At 39.2% G+C, this 18622-nt stretch overlaps 1 long non-coding RNA gene across 5 annotated transcripts in view; it reads right to left on the reverse strand.

Annotated features, from left to right (window-relative positions):
* Nucleotides 1-1003: 1003 nt before the first annotated feature.
* Nucleotides 1004-18622, reverse strand: part of LOC150064924 (uncharacterized) — a 30279-nt gene continuing 12660 nt past the window's right edge. The window contains exons 5-6 of one of the 5 annotated variants that reach the window (XR_016534845.1): nt 18482-18538; nt 12375-12474 (exon numbers count right to left, since the gene is read on the reverse strand). This is a non-coding gene — a long non-coding RNA (uncharacterized LOC150064924). Of the gene's footprint in view, nt 1074-6364; nt 6469-12373; nt 12475-18394; nt 18539-18622 lie in introns of those variants that run through there. The other 4 variants (XR_016534848.1, XR_016534849.1, XR_016534846.1 and 1 more) reach the window with 4 other exon arrangements.

Here is an 18622-nt window from a genome sequence, read left to right on the forward strand (position 1 = left end):
ATCAGTAGAAACCTTGGGCTCTACTAGCAGAGATCTGCAATAGAGCAAAATCTTGATACATAAGGCCATATAATGTGAGGCTAATTGAAAGGACCTCCAGGATATTGAAACAAAAGCCAAATAATGAATGATTGTTGTCCTTAATGTACTATGTTGTCTCTCATCTCCTTTGCTGTCCCTTGGTTATCTCATATTGGTATAGTATCTCACTTTGTTATCTGATATATTGAATTTATTTGTATTTGGATATTTGAAATTTGATAGGGAAGGGGGAAAACCAAGACGGGTGGAGGTGTTGGGGGGAGGGAAATGGGTACCAAGACATGTGAAAGGGTATCAAGGTATGTGAATTAATGCACCTTCTATCTGGCAAATATCAGGTAACCCTTTTACTAATTACAATAAAAATATGGAACAAAAATAAATAAATGAAAGGCCTGGGAGTTTGGCCTAATGGTATAGTGCTTGCTTAGCATGCACATACATAGAAAAGGCTAGAAGTGTTGCTGTGGCTCAAGTGGTAGAGCTCTAGCCTTGAGAAAGTCCAAGGTCAGACATCAGGCCCTGAGTTCAAATCCAGGACTGGCAAAAAAAATTGAAAAAGAAACTGCACCTGTCCAACTATAGCAAGTCCCACACTCTCCCCAAACTAGACCAGAGTTGGATGGGGCTGGGACTGCAGGAGCAGACTCGACCCATTCTGCCTGGATCACAAGATTCTGGCCACACCCTCTATTAGTTCCTGTTTTTCGCTGACCAATGGGATAGGAGATTTGGGGCCACGCCCACGTTCCACGCTGCCTAGCAATACTGGTATTCTGTCTGTTGACTTATACCACTACCAGCAACTGTTGAAGGGAGAGGTGGCTGAGTGGTGATCGAGAGAATCCAGGTGATTTGGCGATAGACTTGGATACTCGCTTACTTATTAGTGATTGGGTACGTACAGGCGATTTTGAAGAGCCTGGGAATGTGGCCGGTCCATCTTTCCCATCCCAGAGCTGGCATGTCTGAACGATCAAATCCAAGAAAGAAACGACTGCAGGAACATCAGCAGAACTATCTTCATGGATCTGAACAGATAAGGAAGAAAAATAAAAGGGGAGGCAAGCCCACGCCCAACACCACTGGGCTCTGTAATTCACGTGAGGGTGCAGCCAGAGACCAAGCTGACCCTGAGCCTCGCCTGCCTTCAGGCACAGTCGGAGCAGCCAGGGTCAAGAGTGTCACAGGTCCCAATAACAACAAGGCCCACATGGAACAGGAAGTCAAACGAAGTCAGGTGGAGCATGAAGATCTGACCAGCCGCTTGCAGGCTTCTCAGCAACGCAGCTTAGACCTAGAGATGGCCTTGTCTGCCCTCACCACCACGCAGAAGGACATTGAGCAGAAGAACAGACAGCTCATCCAAGACCTGGGTGATGTGAAGCTGCAGCTCCAGGAAAAGAGCAGAAGGTGTGACAACCTGCAGGAGCTGAATGCAGACTTACAGGGGAAGCTGGACGTGCTCCGGACCCAGAAGTCCAACATGAAATTGAAAATAGAAAAATTCCAACGAGTGCTAGAGGAGCGGGCAGTGCTGAAAAGAAGAATAGAAAATGTGCAAAGTGTGGTGAGTGCATTGAGGTTGGAGAGGGACAAGATTGCAGAGGACCTGAGGGTGGAGAGGTCCACGTGGACGGAGAAGGTGCGGCAGCTCTCACAGGAGATGAACCAACTCACAGACCAGCGCGAGGAAGACCTGTGGCAGATGGTGGATCTAGAGAACAAGCTGGCAGAAATGGAGAACAAGCTGGCAGAGGCACAGCCCCTTGCAGGACCATCTCAGGCTGACGTAAAGAACCTGGAGCAACAACTTCAATTCCAGGTTCAGGAAAACCAAAGCCTCAGTCTCCAGAACCTGGAGCAACAGGAACAGCTGGTGATACTGCAGAAGAGAGTGGGCGACAAGGCTCAGTCCAACATCTTTGAGACCCAGAAATGCACAGACCTGCAAACGAGAGAGCTGAAAGAGCAGCTGGAGCAGCTGCAGGAAGCTTTCCATAGGCTGAGCACTGAGAAGGACCAGCTCACCAGCCTCCTGACCTCAGAGCAAACGGAGAATGAACACCTTCTGGAGAAGCTGGAGCAGCGAGAGATGGAATTAGGAGAATGGAAAGAGGTGGCTGAAGGAAATTTTCAAACAGCCCAGAGTCTTCAGGAGCTCAAAGCTCAGTACCTGGCCCAGCTGCAGGAACTGAAAACCACCTGTGAAGAGAACATGGCCTCCATTCAGCAGCTGAGTGCAGAGAAGGAGGAGCTGCAACAGCACCTGCTGAGGCACGCCCAGCTGCTGGAGCAGCAGCAGCAGCAGGACCTGACCCTGACCCAAGAGTTGCAGGACACTCTCCAGTGCCTGGAAGACACTACACAAGAGAAGGAGCGACTCCAGGCCCAGCTGAGCTTCCTGGCTTTCCAGGAAGGTAAAGAAGGGGACAAGGAAGAAGCAAGGGCTGAGGAGGCAACTCCAGCCGCCGTGACCATCCCAGAGGCTGTGGACATCCCACAAGTCATGAAGGCCTTTTACCTGAAAGCAAAATCAGTTGCTGAGGTGACAAAAGTGAAACTCAGCCAACAGCTGCAGGAGCAGCAGGCCCACTGCCAGTGCCTGGCCAACTTGGCAGCCCAGTGCCAGACCAAGCTGGAGCAGCAGGCCCTGTTTCCCAAGAGCAGGAACCATGGTCCCTCAGGGGACAGGAAGCAGGACACGTGGGTGTCTAAGAAGATGAGAATGTGCTTGCTCCAGGCCCTGCCTGACAAAGTGGAGCACCAGAGTCCAGCAGGGGACCTCCAGCACCGGTGTGCCCCGCTGTCCAAACACATCAGCACCCTCGACGACTCCATAATGCTGTACAAAGAACAGATGGAAGTCCTGGACCAACTCTATAAGGAGAAAGATGATTGTGTCATGGAACTCTCCCAGGAGAAGATGCAGAAGAAGGAGCTGCAGGAATTTCTGCTGCTCCTTGTGGGTGAAGGCACACAGTGCCAGGGCCAGATGCCTGCAGACCCTGAGACCCCTGCTGCTGAGGTCACTTCACACCTGCCAAGCCACTCAAACATGAAGACAGAAAGGAGCAGAAAATCTTTGCAGATGCCCAACTCAAAGACAGTGTGCAGCCTGCCCAGGTAGAGGCAGGGGGGCCTTGTCCCCGAAAGGCCTCCACCCCAGAGCCCACTGTGATGCTTATGCCTGATACCCAGCTGACTGAAGAGCTTTAGGGCCAGGGCAATGAGCAATCCCGATCCTCTCCTTTCTTCTCCAGGCTGAGGAAAACGATGTGCTGGCGATAATGCTTCTTTAAAGACTTGTTAGCCACCATGGCAATCTTTTAGGCCTGCACCTAACGGGTGATGACTGGACTTCAACCTCAGGCCAGATAGGACAGAGACTGCGGGAGGTGGCCCTAACTCAAAGTCATCTAAACAGCCACTGGTTGCCGGGGAAGGAGGGCCCTTGATATAGTTTTCACACATAATCAATTTTTACAAAGAAAAATAAAATGTTATATTTACCGAATCCATCATGTTCCTTTTTTATATAAATGACTAAACACAATGTATTCTGTGAACATAGAATCAAATGACTCAGAGATTGGGCCAGACAAAAAAGAAAAAGTTGCATGCAGTAGTATCCTGAGGATCACAGAACAGAAATAGCTCCTTAACTAAAAAACTGAAGCAATCCCAATAAGCCAAAGTTTACTTACCAGCATGGTATCAATTCTAATTGTCTGTTTTTATAATTATACAATGTTTATGGAAGATTTTGACATTAGGGAAAGTAATATGAAATGCTCAACTACTGCCTATGGACACTGTTACCAATTACTTACTACAACTTTCTGAATAGCATTACAATAATTCTTTCTTTCCTTACTTCTTGGTGCAGGGGCCTAGGTACTCTCTCTGAGCTTTGTTACTTAAGGCTAGTGCTCTACCACTTGATCAATAATTCTACTTCTAGCTTTTTTGTTGGATAATTGGAGACACGAGTCATATGCTCTTTCCTCTCAGGCTGGCATCGAACTGAGTTCCTTAGATCTCAAACTCCTGTGTAGCTAGAAATACTCGTCTGAAAATCCAGCCAAACTGGCTTCTTTAAAGTTCTGAAAATCAGAAGTATCACTAAGTGAAAGTCAAGATGTCAGAAGAGCTGCCTTACTTCTCAAAACTTAATCTGATAACTGTATGATAAGCTACATCAGACAGACATTACTTTAAAATCACAAATTCAGATTTTCCAGGTTGAAAGACATAAAGGTCTTTCTCTTATCAAACTTGGGAGTCTTTAATGGTAGTGCTGTCTGAAAACTACCCCAGAAGCTATCTGTGAAAAATGCCATCACTGACCTGAGACTAAGAGTTCCTTTAGTGCTACAGTGCTTGGCTTAAACCCAGCTGTCCACGGAGACCTATGACTCCCTGCTCTCTATAGAAAGATCTGTAACTTTCCAGAGCCTCCCTGAGTCTCCAGATACATAGTCTGACATAAAAATATCTGATATCAGATATTGTGGACTGGAGATCAAACATTTCCCATGATGCACCACTATTGAACAATAAAAGAACTAGAAATAAGGAGTTGAAATCTGTGCTAAATCCTCTCCCTAGGAACATAGCCACAATGTATCACACTTTGGCTCTGCCATGCACTGTTGGCTCACACCTGTAACACCAGCTACTCAGGAGGCTGAGTGCTAAGAATTGCAATTCAATCCATATGAAGCAGTGAAGTTTGTGAGACTCTTTATCTCCAGCAAAAATCCCAGAGTTGAGCTGTGGCTTAAGTGGTAGAGTGCTAGCCTTGAGCGAAAAAGCTCAGGAACAGTGCCCACATCCTGAGTTCAAGCTCCAGAACTGGCATGAAATAGACTCTTGGCCCAATGATATCCTTGAAGAGTATCAGCGGGAAAACGGCTGCATTTTCATGTCTTGTCTTATAACATCCCCTAATATCTTTATTTTATTTCAGCCCCAGATATGCTTATTATTTATTATCAAAACCTTTCCTGAAGAAATTATTTTTATTATGTTTGAGTAATTGTCCAAAGGGATTTCAATTCAACAGAATAATTTATGAATAAAAGCATCTTGATCAATGTCATTCCTTTCCCCAATCTCGCCTAACTCCACCCATCCTCTCAAGTTACTGGGTTCCTTTTTCACATAGATGCGTTGCATATTATTATTGTGCTCACATACACCTCATCTCTTCATTCACAAGTCCCCTGCTCTTGACTTCCTTCCCTCCCCAGCAACACACATTTCAGCTTCCTGGTATTTATTTTCTTACACTATTAGTTATTCAAAGGAGTTATACCATTACAATACTCCCCTACATATACCATACTTTAGATAATACATTTAACTCTATAGACATATGACATCTCCTCAATCATAAGGAAATAGAAAGACTTGTAAAAACTCATATTAAGTGAAGCAAGCTAGACTCAATGGAACATAGACTCCATGGTTTCCCTCATTTGTAATAGTATACATCTAAGACTCTCCTAGCAGAGGATCACAATAGCTCAAAAGCTATGCACATGAGGCCATAGAGGATGAGACTAAATGAAATGAATTCTAGGATATGGAAACAAGAGCTTTATCTTGTGTGATTGTTTTTCTTAATGTACTATGTTATTTCTTCCCTCTTTTTTCCCCTAATGGTTAATTTCATGTGGATACTGTATCTGACTTTGTACCCTGGTATATTGTATATCCATTTATTTGTTTATTTGAAATAGAGAAGGGAAGGGAAGGGAAGGGGGGAAAATAAGATGTTTGGGAGGGGGTTGGAGGAGGGAAATGGGGACAAAAACATGAGAATGGTTATCAATGTGCAAGAAGTAATGTACCTACTACCTGATGAATATAACTGTAACCCCTCTATATAATACCCCGATGATAAAAAAGGAAATGAAAACTGCTTAAAACCAAGAAAAAAGTAGCATTGTATGTGTGTGTGTATCATGTTTTCTAATATATCCTTTCACAATAATACAATATGGTTTATAGAATTTATCCTTGCCTATTTCATTCCATAAACATATGAGAAAAAGCTTATTCTGGAGAAAAAATTGTATTTTTGATTATTTAAACCATATGTTCATTTCCCAAGAATGAAGAAAAGAATGATACAGGAGTTATATTTCTCTTTCTCTTGAACTGCAGGACAACCACTTTAAGGCTACTACCCACTGAAAATTCAGAGAAGTTGCAAGGTGATGTCTTGTAACCTAGGATGAGTAAAATTCCAATGAACGTGACAGATGCAGGAAATCTCTGTGAAACCTCTTTCACCAATAAGTGTTCTTTTTCTGACTTGTTCCTGGTCAAAATGAATTGAATGCTTCTTTTGGATTTTAGCTTTTTGACTTTTTAAGAAAAATTCTATGGCTGGATAAATGGCTTTGCAGTGAAGAGCTGGTAGATAGAAAAATGCATAGAATGAAGTCAAATAGAGAAGACATTCAGCATCAGGCAAACTCTGAATCTTAATAAGAGGAAAATCACCCCCCCAAGATAATGATCTATGTAAAAAAGGGAATAGTTAATAAATTACCTTATATTCTGAATAGATTATAAGATATGGCTTTTAAGAAATAACAAGTGTCATGAAGAGAAATATAAAATCTGTCTTGTCCCCAAAACATCTATTACTATCACTAAAAACAAGAAAAAATGCTTGATGATAAAAAAAATGCTTCAATGTCCCCCCCAAATTTTTGAATCTTCAAGAATAAGAAAAGGAGATGAAATTAGATTGACAAAGAGATCAGAGTAGTACAAAAGGAAGCTAACATCCCAAAACAATGAAAATAAGCATAATTGATTATTAGCTAACTCAAAGGAAGCTCAAAGTTCAAAATTAAACACACACACACACACACACACACACACACACACACACACCAAAAAAGAGTAGACCAGAATATCAGCCAAGTAATTTATTTAAAATGTAGGTTCTGCAAAACTACAATAATTATTTACCAGTGTTATAAAAATAATTGAGCTTCTGGAACAAAAGGCCTTTGACCTTCTATCAAAACCAGTGAAGTACCATCTGAAGAAAGTAGTTAATGTGCTAAGAGATGTCTTCTAATACAAATGTGATGCTCTTCCTGTAAAACCAATACAGTGATTCACCCTAGTGCACTTATTGAAAATAAAACTTTTAAAATAAGAAACACAGCGGAACTAGGGCATACTAAATCCACTACCACAACAATGTTCATTGCAGCATTATTCACCATAGTAAAAATATGGAACCAACCTAGATGTCCCTCAGTTGATGAGTGGATCAGCAAGTTGTGGTATTTGTACACAATAGAATTCTATGCTGCTGTCAGAAAAAAACGATATCATCCCATTTGTTAGGAAATGGTAAGTCTTAGAAAAGATCATATTAAGTGAAGTTAGCCAGACTCAAAGGAACTTAGGCTCAATGGTTCCCCTCATTTGGCATAATCAGTAGAAACCTTGGGCTCTACTAGCAGAGATCTGCAATAGAGCAAAATCTTGATTCATAAGGCCATATAGTATGAAGCTAATTGAAAGGACCTCCAGGATATTGAAACAAAAGCCATATAATGGATGATTGTTGTCCTTAATGTACTATGTTATCCCTCATCTCCTTTGCTGTCCCTTGGGTATCTCATATTGTTACAGTACCTCACTCTGTTATCTGATATATTGAGTTTATTTGTATTTGATTATTTGAAATTTGATAGGGAAGGGGGTAAAACCAAGACGGGGGGTGGGGGGGATGGTAAAAGGTACCAAGACATGTGAAAGGGTATCAATATATGTGAATTAATGCACCTTCTATATGGCAAATATCATGTAACCCTTTTATTAATTACAATAAATAAATGAAAAAAAATGAATGATTGTTATCCTTAATGTACTATGTTATCTCCCATCTCTTTTGCTGTCCCTTGGTTACCTCATATTGTTACAGTATCTCACTTTGTTATCTGATATATTGGATTTATTTGTATTTGGTTATTTGAAATTGGATAGGGAAGGGGGGAAAACCAAGACGGGGGGGAGGTGGAGAGGAGGGTAATGGGGACCAAGACATGTGAAAGGGTATCAATATATGTGAATTAATGCACCTTCTATCTGGCAAATATCATGTAACCCTTTTATTAATTACAATAAATATATATATATATATATAAAAGAAACACAGTGGGATAGGTGAATCAAAGAAAGTTTACCTCCCAAACAGAAGCCCTGGTGTTCCTTTTTTCTTCTTTCTTTTTTTTCTTTCTTTCTTTTTTACAAGTCCTGTACCTTGAGCTCATGACATGAGTACATCCTTCGGCTTTCTCAAGGCTAGAACTCTACCACTTGAGCTACAGCACCACTTCTGGCTTTTTTCCATAGATGTGGTACTGAGGAACCGAACCCAGATCTTCATGCATGCTAGGCAAGCACTCTATCACCAGGCCAAACTCATGGCTCATACCCTGATATTCTTTTAATGAAGGTTCAGGCCTGTCACCCTGCCACACTCCCATAATACCAACAAAGTAACAAGTCTATGCAAAAACCTCTTCCATTACCCCAGAATCCACTATCTGGGCTTCCATGGGAAAAAGAGATTTGTTGGAAAACTAAACCTTCCTTAAATATTTATTTGGGAAGAATGGTGGAGACTTGAGGAATTGGATAGAAGAAATCCATATGTTGTGAAGCATGTTATCAATGAAATCCAGATATATAACACACTAGTGTATGTATGAGAAAATACCACATAACTGTGGCCCCCCCCTCAAAAAATTTAAAAAGAAGCTGCTTTAAACACTCCTCTCAAAATCAAATTTTCTAAGTCTGTATTTAAAACAAAGTTTCTACTGATTTTATAAGACATCACCAAAACCAAATGGAACTGAAACATTAAAATTAAAAGGTTATAGTAGCTGTCCATTAATGATTATAACTCAGAGGTAGCCATTTAAGTATCAAAGTGGAGTCCAAGGCAAAATGCATTAACTGGAGAAAAGGTTACTTTCTCTAGATAGAAAGTACAGTCCATAAAGAAGACTTCACAATCACGAACCTTTGAAAATGAATTACAAAGCATCAAAGTACAGAAACCCGACTATTAGGATTGCAGGAGAAAACTGACAGCCACTATTAACAGTAGAAGGCTCTCAGTGCTATAAAATGTCAAAGACAGATTAATTAGGCCAAAAACAATCAAGGAAATAAGTAAAAAAATGAATAAGGATTTAGAGATTTCACACCACATAATAAATACATGTAGAGAAGTTTTATGACATGGACTTTGGATAGTAATGTCCTCTTCTCTTTTCTATCTTAGTCACCTCCCCACCATCTTCTATCACCTATAGTTTTCAAGCATATTTTTTTAAAGGAAAGCAGCGTGTTGTTAAAAAAGAAGAAAAAATACTACAGCATGCATTGATACATTTGAATTGGTACAAGTCCCTTTAGAATGACAGAGAATGTTAATATTAAATAATCAAATGAGAAAAATGTTACAAATGGGTAGAGTAAAACACTCTAATGAGGGGCATGAAGCAGAAAAGCAAGCCACAGGAGTTGTCTCTGCCCTTGTCAGTCAGAGCCCTGATGAGGATTTCACAACCGTTCTTTGGTCTCATTACTACTTTCAAGGCACAGACTGCCTTGACTTCTGCTCAACTCCTCCTGTCCTTCAAGTCTATTGCTTCCACGTGAAGGTAAGGTGTTTTGTCACTATCTTCGATTTGATGCACTTTCTCCCTCCTAGTTGTGAGTTTTGTTTGTATCTTATGAAGACTGTGGGCAGTTCTTCTCAAGCTATTATGATCCAAAATGAATTGGGAAGCCTCATTTTGGAGCATTTGAAGTCAGACAAATAAAGGACTAGGACACTGATTCCTCCCTTAGTTGCCACCACTTTTATTACGGCATGTGGAAAGTGACAGAAAGGATGGCCCAGCCTCAAAATTCCACTCTCAGTAACTGTGCAGCTGCTTCTAGAATAAATATCCATAAAGGAAGGAAGTGGAATTTGCCTAGCTCCACAACTAAGAAGACTGTCTAGCAATAAATAATTGCCAAGTGAATGTAATTTATTTAAACTAATATTCCTTGTCTAGTGTCAAGCATACTAGAAAATACATATAACTCATAATGATCTTATAGAGAGGAATAAATGACTGCAGAAGGTGGTTGGCACACAACAAATGCTCTGTACAGATAGCAATTATAGTCAGTAACATCATTATCAATATAATCAAGTTCAGAAGGACAACAAGCTTAGATATGGATGGAAACCTCCTGTCTTTGTCAGTTTTCATCTACTGTAACAGGATATAAAAGGCTGATAATATATGAATAGCAGCAACTTACTTGGCCCACAGTTCTAGAGATTACAAGGGGCCAAGAAAGCAGGGAAAGACCACAGAAGACAAACGCCTTACTTCTGTGACAGAATTACAAGCTAACCCATGTTAAACAGAGGGAGAATGAGACCAGACTGGTCTTTTTTACAATCAGGAACCTGTTCCCCTATGGTCCAGCAATCCCACTCCTGGGCATTTACCCAAATGATCACAACTAAGGCCAACCTTAGGCTACAAACACAACCATGTTCATTGCAGCATAATTCACCATAGTTAAGAATGGACTCAACCCAGATGGCCTTCAGTGAATGAATGAATCAGAAAATGTGACATTTATACACAATGGTATTCTATGCTTCCATCAGAAAAAATGACATAGACATTCCTAAGGAAATGGAAAGGCTTGGGGGAAAAATCACATTAAATGATCTAAGCCAGATCCAAAGAAACACAGGTTCCATGGATTCCCTTATTTTTATTAGTATCTGTCTAGGGTGGTCCCATCAGAGGATTACATACTCAGTGGATTACTTATATAGTTCAATAGCTACGTACATATGATCATATAATATGGTGTTAATCAAAATGAACTCCGAGATAGAAAAAGAGAGTATTTGGGTGGAGAACAGTTACGTATTTTTCTTTTTTGTTTTAATGCATTGTGTGAAATTATTTCTTTTCTCTTTCATTTGATTTCCTTTGGTTTATCCCCTCTTGCCACTGTTTGTTTTTTTTGCCAGTCCTGGGCTTGAACTCAGGGCCTGAGCACTGTGCTTGGAATTTTTCAAGCCTAGAGCACTACCACTTGAGCCACAGCACCACTTCTGGCTTTTTCTATGTATGTGGTACTGAGGAATTGAATCTGGGTCTTCATGCATGCTAGACAAGCACTCTACACTAGGCCAAACTCCCAGCCCTGCAACTGTTTTTTTTGTTGTTTGTTTGTTTGTTTGTTTGTTTGTTTTGGTACTCTGTGCTTTGTATATACATTTATCTGATTTGGGGAAGGAAAGGAGAATAACAAAATGATGAGATGAAAAACAAAGGGTGAACCAGTGGAAAAGCAAGACTCAGATGACACTATGTTGGAAATGAACTTTACAATTTGAGGGGAAAGGAGGAGTGTTGGTGAGTGGGAGAAAACAAAGGAGAGGGTACCACTGTTCAATAAGAAATGTACCCATTACCTTAACATATAACTGTGAACCCTCTGCAATCACCTATTTAACTATTTAATCCTATTTTTAGTCATTCCTGCTAAAATCCTCCTAGTTTACCATGATATATTGTTGTTCTTTGAATTTCATAGATAAATAACTATATTTATATTTTCACTTTTAAAAAATATAGATATTTGAAACTATAAAAAAATTCCTCCTAAACAATCTATCATAGGTTTGACTGGGTAAGTTATATGTGAACAGTATGTATTCTATGAAACAAATATATTATTTGTATTTATTTCAGTGGAATCTCACAGAACTTAATGAACTTGGAGATGCTGCTTTGATTTTTTTGTTATGAGGTTTCATGTGATTACCTATATGTGCAAGCATAGGTAATTTCTTTGTTCTTTATGCTGGCCTTACAAGTATGATTCTATCAGATGGAGGATTTGAAAGGAAGAAACCCTATTAGGTACATTTACATACTTTGATGCCATAATTATACTTTTCATACTCTATTCTCCAGAAATATTTCTAAATATGGAGACATATTTATTTACAGAGATATTTCTTATATTCTAACTTATTGATGAAAATGATTATTGAAATAACTTAAATATTCAACAATTGCTAGGCAATTTTTATTATTCCCATCTGCTGCAATATTACAAGTCACTAAAATTGTTTATAAAGAGATGGTAATAACCCATAATGCAAAACCAAATGTCGAATAAAAAATGGTAATTAGGAAAAAGCAGGCAGAGAAAAAATGAAAAGAAATTTATTTAAATGCTATTATTTCTTATCTTTGGGTAGTAAGATTCTGGCAAATATTTCTCTTCCCTCTTCTTTTTTACTTTCCAAATTTCATGAAGTTTGTTTTTGATAGGACAATATTCTCTCTGTTTTTATTTTTTAAAGAAAAAATAGAAATGTATTTAGTAAAAGAAATGGTAAAATGTGTTTAAAAAGACAGGTCAGCTCAACAAAAGTTAGGCAAAGACACCATCGACTTAAACGACACCATAGCCCAGCTAGGCTTAAAAGATATACACAGTCTTCCATCCAACGCCGAAACTTTTTACATTTTTCTCAGCAGCACATGGAACATACTCCAAAATTGATCATATAATAGTTCATACAGAAAACTTAAGAAGATACAAGATGACTGACTGATATAATCCCATGCATTCTATCTGATCACAGTGGAGTCAGACTAGTTCTGAACAATGCAGTAAAAGTCAAAAAACATTCAAATAATTGGAAGCTGAACAACACACTTTTGATTAATTCCTGGGTTACAGATCAGATCAAAGAAGAAATTCAAAACTTTCTTGAATGTAATGACAATAAAGAGACATCACAAAGGAACTTATGGGACACAGCAAAGGCAGTTCTGAGGGGCAAATTTATCGCACTAGGAGCACATATTAAAAAGACATAAGAGCATGTAAATAACCTAAAAAAACCTGAAACACCTAGAGGAGCAAGAAAATGTTAATTCTAAAACAACTAGAAGGACAGAAATAACAAATATAAAATCAGAAATATCAGAGGTTGAAATAAGATCCACTATACACAAAATTAATAAATCAAAAAGTTGGTTCTTAGAAATACTTAGGAATTAACTTAACCAAAGATATAAAGAAATTATTTAATGAAAACCATAAAAGCTCAACAAAAGAAATTAAAGAGGACACTAGGAAATGGAAAGACATCCCATGCTCATGAGTAGGGAGAACCAGCATAATGAAAATGGCTATACTGCCAAAGTTGATATACAAATTTAATGCAATCCCCATTAAAATCCCAAAGGTATGCTTTACTGAAATAGAAGATACAATTCAAAGGTTCACATGGAGAAAGAAAAGACCTAGAATAGCCAAAAAATTCTAGGCAAAAAGAGCAATGCAGGTGGTATTACAATACCAGATTTCAAACTCTACTATAGAGCCACAATAACAAAAATAGCATGGTATTGGCACAAAAATAGACCAGAAGATCAATGGAACAGAATAGAAGATCCAGAAATAGAACCACATACCTATAGGCAACTTGTATTTGACAAAGGAGACAAAGATATACACTGGAACAAACATAGTCTATTCAATTATTGGTGCTGGCAAAACTGGGCAGCCACATGCAGAAAACTAAAAATTGACCCTAGCCTTTCGCCATGCACAAGCATTAATTAAAAGTGGATCAAAGACCTCAATGTCAGACCAGAAACGGTGAAGCTGCTACATGATAGAATAGGAGAGACACTGGAACTCATAGGCACAGGCAAAAGATTCCTGAACAGAATCCCAGGGTCACAACAGATTGGAGAGAGAGTCAATAAATGGCACTACCTAAAAATAAAAAGTTGCTGCACAGATAAAAGCATAGACACTAAAGTAGAGAGACAGCCAACCAACTGGGAAAAGATATTTACCAATAATTCATCAGACAAATACTTAATATCCAGTATCTACAAGGAACTCAAGAAACTAATCCCTCCCAAACCCAAGAAACCATTCACTAAATGGGCAAGGGAACTAAAGAGAGACTTATCAAAAGAAGAGAATAAAATGGCAGAAAAGCATATGAGAAAATGTTAATCATCCATGGTCATGAAGGAAATGCAAATAAAAACAACCTTAAGATACCACCTTACCCCAACAAGAATGGCCAAGATTTTGAACTCAGACAATGACAGATGCTGGCAGGATTGTGGAGAAAAAGGAACCTACTGCACTGCTGGTGGGATTGCAAGCTAGTTCAGCCACTCTGGAAAGCAATTTGGAGGTTTCTTAAAGAACTGAAAATTGACCTTCCCTATGATCCCACCATAATATTTCTGGGCACCTATCATGAACATCATAACCCAAGATATGATAAGGACACCTGCTCAGCTATGTTCATCTCTGCACTATTACAATAGCCAGGAGATGGAAACAATCCAGATGCCCTACTGCAGATGAATGGATACAGAAAATGTATATATATGGATACAGAAAATGTGGTATATATACACACACACACACACACACACACACACACACACACACACACACACAATGGAATTCTACATAGCCAACAGACAAGGTAAAATAATGGCATTTGCAGGGAAATGGATGAATCTAGAGCAAATCATGTTGAGTGAGACAAGTCAAGACCAAAGGAACAAAAGGCACATGGTATCCTAAAATAATATGTGACTATTAGATCCAAACAGCACAAGAGCGAGGACTCAATATTTGTGTACCCAGTGTTATGGACATGGTACTGGAAATAAAAACACAACTACATAGACATAAAAACTTATGACTCTATAGACATAATGTTTTGTTACATAGATTAATATGTATCTATGATATACAAACCCTTCGCCTAATTTTGATTATGTTCTAAAAAGTAAGTGCCAGTGAATATACATAGAGATTCCCTTCTTGAATACTTGTTTGTCAAACACATCATTTGAAATATGATGTAAAAATCAATGTTAATAAATTCTTTCATAAAAAAATAAAGGAAAACTCCCAGCATCTATACAATGGCTAGGACTTGAAAAGGCTAGAAGACAAATTTGGGAAAAATGAAAGGATCGAGAAATTTTCTACCTTTCAGACTTGCCTCCATTCCTGTCCTACCCCTCCATACCTTATACTCTCTTCTGCTCTCCAAGTCAAAGTCTTCCCTTGGACAGCTCTCATTTCAACAAATTTGTAGCTATTTGGTTTATCATCACTGGTTCAGGGACAATTTAGAGCATACTTAGGCAGGCTCTTATAACAATCCGCCCCGTGGTGTTCCTTATGGAAGACACCTGCTTTGCCAAGAAGATGCATTAGCTGTGGGTGACTGAGTAAGAACACAATTAAGCTGTCAAAGATTCTGCCAGACCTGGGCACCTGCTAAGCCTGGGCACTATGCATCTCAAGGATGCCTTGTCTCATGTTGGCCTCAGTAACTGTCCAAGCAGCGGGTGGGGCTTCTTTCCTTCCTATATTTTGTCTCATGAAACATCAATACTGTCACAAGTTTCTTAGGATAGCGAACAGGGCTGATTGATATTTCATCCTCCATTCCTTCCAGACTCATTCTAACCTAAAACAATGCTGGAGCTTGCCTAGAGCAAAAGCAGCACCTAGAAATCTCAACAGAGCCAGAATGGGCTTATATCAGGGACCAGGTACTGCTTCAGTTGGGTCTTCACCTAGGTCAACTATTGATGAATGGAATGACAGCTGAAATTTTTTTCAGCAGAAAAATGGCTATTTTGGGAGGAAGAGAAGGCCAGAAACTTCTTGAACTTTTACATCATTTTTCCCCTGACCCCAGCCTAGTTAGATTCATGAAGAAATTGTTTTTGCTGTTGTTTTATTGGTTGTTTTGTTTTTTAAAGGGAAAAAAGCCTCTTTGTATTTTTTACTTTTATATTTATTGTTTTACATTTACGTTTATTTTGATCATGTTAACTATCTTTAAGTAGTTGTGCAAAGGAGTTTCTACTCCACATGTGAACTTATTTATACAATATTTCTTGATAAATGTCATGCTTTTGGGATTTTTTTGCCAGTCCTGGGACTTGAAATTTAGACACTGTCTCAAGGCTTGTGCTCTACCACTTGAGCCACAGCACCACTTCCTGCATTTTCTATGTATGTGGTACCGAGGAATCTAACCCAGGACATACAAGGCAAGCACTCTACCACTAGGTTACACTCCTGGCCCCGGTGTCACAGTTTCTATCATTCTTCTCCCTCTCCATTTTATCCCAACATTACTCATCCCTTCAAGGTTTCTCGTTCCATTTTCAGCCTGTACATTGTGTCTTATGACTCATCTTGCCTGTCTCCATTCTTGGTTTTGCCCTCTCTCATCAATGCCTCAACTACCCAAAGCCTACAGTTTCTGAGCCTCTAGTATATCACGCGCGCGCGTGCACGCACACACACACACACACACACACACACACACACACACACACACACACACCTTTTAATACCATGTTGTTGATGGAAAGGGCTGGCAGCTGCAGATCTCGCTCTGATCCTTTAAAGCTGCAAGGCCGTGACCTCTAAATATCCTATACATTCAAATGTTATGTAAATAAAATTATATTGAGAAAATACCTGATAATGGCCTGATAGGTAATAGTTCCATCATCATACACTCAACCAGTGTATGATACTTACAGGAGTACAAGAGTATTTAGCCTCTTGAAAAATTAACTGAGAAATCCTCATTGTATAGCTGGAAAGGAGCTGACCTGGTTTTGTGATGGGGCAGGGCTTCCTGAAAGATGCATAAGCACATTGTGGCCTTCTTTCTCAGCAGTGGGTTTGGCGATTGGGAACTTATAAATCTACAGCTGGCTTTACTGTGCTACCACGCTCTTCCACTGTGTCCCTAGATGAAGCTCAAGGGAAGAACTTACTCAGGCTGTGGATCCCTCAGAAGACACCCACATCTCACCAAACAAGGGAAAGCCAGACTATTTCTTTACATTAGAAACAGAATGAACTAATTGCATGTGCTTCTCACCACAGAGACTGAAAGCACAGATCTTGAGCATGTGCCAAAAGACACCTTCTGCCTGTGTGGGAGCCAGATCTGGCCCCAGTTATCAAGTATGCCTAATATTTCTTAGTTGGGAAAGAAAACATCTCCCTAGTAAGAAGAGAGAATTATGTTGTTATTCCTTAGAGAAATGTAAAACAAATAAAGTAATAATTTAAAACCTCATTAATCAGCTAGAATCTTCATCAATAAAGTATCATCTTCTTCATAAAGTCAGAAGAATTCTCCATGCCGACTAAGATGAATGGTGTAACTCAGACATTATATATTTTTCCAGTCCTGGGCCTTGAACTCAGGGCCTGAGCACTGTCCTTGGGCTTTCTCAAGGCTAGGGCTCTACCACTTGAGCCACAGCACCACTTCTGGCTTTTTCTATGTATGTGGTACCGAGGAATCGAACCTGGGTCTTCATGCATGCTAGGCAAGTACTCTATAGCTAGGCTAAACTCCCGGCCCTCAGATGTTATTTTTAAGAGAATAAATTTCTATAAAGTTTTAAAAGGAATTTGGAACCTGGGATATATTTTTATATTTATATTTATATTTATACCCAAATATATATGCCACTATGATTTTGCAAATTGTGATTGATTTATGGAGTTCCAAGGCATTATCCATCCATCTTGGAAAACATCTAATAAAGTTACTGAGACAATCCTCCTGTAGGTGGCAGTGGACTGTCTGGTGGACAGGGTACCTGTCTATACTTTATATGAAGTTGCCTTCATCAGCAACTGGCAAAGGTGATTTATACACATGAACATGGTAGCTCTATTTTTATGACAACTATGCAAAGCAACAATTTTCACCCATGTGGGAAATGTTTCATTTACAAAGATGTTCATCACAACATCACTCAAATAATGCAAACAACCTGAATGTCCAATAGTACAGAAATGATTAAATCAACTTTAGTGTTCATAGTTGATATTTATGAACTGCTTATAATAACATGGGAGAAAAGCCTTGCTATGCTATCATTATAATTTTATACTTAAAGGACAGAAAACTGCATATGCTGCGTAAATACCACTATGTAATGCAAACAAAGCAAATTAAAAGCTATTCATAATGAAATTGTAGAAATGTAATAAACTGAAATATATATTCGCAGCAGTTGTGTAGGGGGTAGGATTACCCATGCTATATTTTGCCTCTCTAATTTGCTCTATTTTCCATATCTTTTAATGAGTATGCATTCATTTTTATATTAGAGTCTACCAAGAAACTTTAGAAACAGAAAATATGCATTAGAGGTGGAATTAAAAGATTTCATTGCTGAAGCATAAAGACATTGAAGCACCTGATGTAGTATTTCAACATTTGTAGGAGATGCTTCAGTACCTTGACAGAGAAAAGTCTTCGTACTAACTTCTCCAGAAATCTTCATAAAGGACACACCTAGGAGAATGGGGAGTTCAGAAGAAAAGAGATGAGATTTCTGTAACAAGTGTACCATAGTATGATTTTCCTCAGATTTCTAAA

Source organism: Megascapheus bottae, chromosome 3 (genome assembly GCF_031878675.1).
Source record: "Megascapheus bottae isolate mThoBot1 chromosome 3, mThoBot2.hap1, whole genome shotgun sequence".
In the NCBI taxonomy this organism is placed as follows: Eukaryota; Metazoa; Chordata; class Mammalia; order Rodentia; family Geomyidae; genus Megascapheus; species Megascapheus bottae.